The sequence below is a fragment of the Otolemur garnettii genome, unplaced genomic scaffold, assembly GCF_000181295.1.
Source record: "Otolemur garnettii isolate 467f Iridium unplaced genomic scaffold, OtoGar3 scaffold00101, whole genome shotgun sequence".
NCBI lineage: Eukaryota > Metazoa > Chordata > Mammalia > Primates > Galagidae > Otolemur > Otolemur garnettii.
Genome location: NW_003852496.1, coordinates 3,213,626 through 3,215,337, shown reverse-complemented (window position 1 = coordinate 3,215,337; position 1,712 = coordinate 3,213,626). Strand labels below are relative to the sequence as shown.

The 1,712-nt window shown below is 39.8% G+C and overlaps 1 protein-coding gene across 1 annotated transcript in view; it reads right to left on the bottom strand.

Moving 5' to 3' along the window:
- Window positions 1–1,712, bottom strand: part of KIAA1257 (KIAA1257 ortholog) — a 63,263-nt gene that overhangs the window by 38,875 nt on the left and 22,676 nt on the right. The gene's annotated exons all lie outside the window — the stretch shown is intronic.

The window sequence follows — 1,712 nt, the reverse complement described above, 5'->3', positions numbered from 1 at the left end:
CCCAAACACAGAATCTTACAGAGTTACTAGATAACCAATATTTACTACTAATGTATACAAAATCTATAGCCCAGTTTGAAATTGAATATGATTATAACCATAAATAATTATGCTGTTTTAGGGATAATCTTATGCTATGATTTTATGGCAAAAACAGAAATATAATTGGCCTCCGGACCCAAGGCCATTCTGTTTATGACCATAAACTATGTCACCAATATAAAGGAGTAATTATCTTTCTGTGTCCCTTGAGGGCCCAATCAAATGTCCTAGAGAAGCAGCTGGCACCTCTACCCCAGCCCCTCGCTGAGTCCTGTTGCATACAAGGTTTCATGCTAAGCAGCTTGTGCACACAATCTCCTGTGATTCTTGATGCTGCCCTCAAAGGCTGGAATGCTCACCCTCATTTTACAGATAAGGACACTGAAACACAAAGGAAATAGGTAGCCTTCTAGTAAGTGGCTCTATTCAAAGTCTGTTTGTCATCAAAGCCCTTGCATGTTAACTGCTACATTGCACAGCCATGACAGCGGAGATTAAAGAGCGGGGAAGCCAGGACGTTTACCCTGCTAGAAACAGCCATGCCAGGCAGGCAAAGACAATCTCAGCTTCTCCTTCCTCTCACAGAATAATTAGGAAACAGGTCCAATGTGGGGTGGGTCACAAGGAGCTCTCCCACTGGAAGGTCAAGGATTCCTCTTGGGGATTCAAGGATGAAGGAAGCATCTACCAAAGCCTTCTGCTTATACTGGGGGCCTGATCCTCCTGGACCTCAGAAGATAATAACCTCTGAAAGTTTACTCACTGGCACAGTTACTTCTCGAGAAAAGATTCTGATGCTAAACTACGGTAATCAGAAAGGGCCTAACTTTGAGTGAAGGCTGAATTTTTAAAAATTCATTTACAAGTACAAACCCAGATTGAGCAAGGCTGAGACCCCATCTCTACAAAAAATAGAGAAATTAGCTAGGTGGCGCACACCAGTAGTTCCAGCTACTCGGGTGGCTGAGGCAGGAGGATCACCTGAGCCCAAGAGTGCAAACTAAAATGTTAACAATATTTCCTCAAAATGTATAGACATCAACCCAAAAGCTTGTGAAGACGATGACTATGGAAGTAGACAGGAAGCTCATACTGAAAGAGTTGTGCCCTCCACCCTCCGCCCCATCTCAGAAAAACCCAATGCCTACGCCTTTGAAGAACCGCCAGTAGAGGGCGCTCATTCCATTTGATGATCAAAAAAAAAAGAACCTGATTTAAAAGAAAAAAAAATAAAATTCGTTCCTATTATCCTTTTTTAAAAACAAAGTCATATAATTTTACCAAAATCTATTGAGATTTCTGCCATCAAAACATATATATAATAAATATCTATTTATTATTTACCAAAATGTAGAAAACCTAATTTATAATTATGATCAATCTTTTACAGCAAAAGAATCAAATCCCTGTTCTGCCACTAATCTGTGTTAAATAACTGTGTGAGTTATTTAACCTCCCTAGTTGACAGTGATCGCCATCACCAACTCTACCAGCACAGGCTCACTGAGAGGATCAATGTTTGTTCTGAGAAGTGTAACACAGTGAGGTGCCTGGCACCTACAGAGGCTTCGTCAAAACTAGTTCTCTTTCCTTCTTTCTCTTATGAGATATTTTTGTAAAAAATATGTAGGAAAGATGTTAATTAAAAGCATCATCTTAATTTTTTTTTT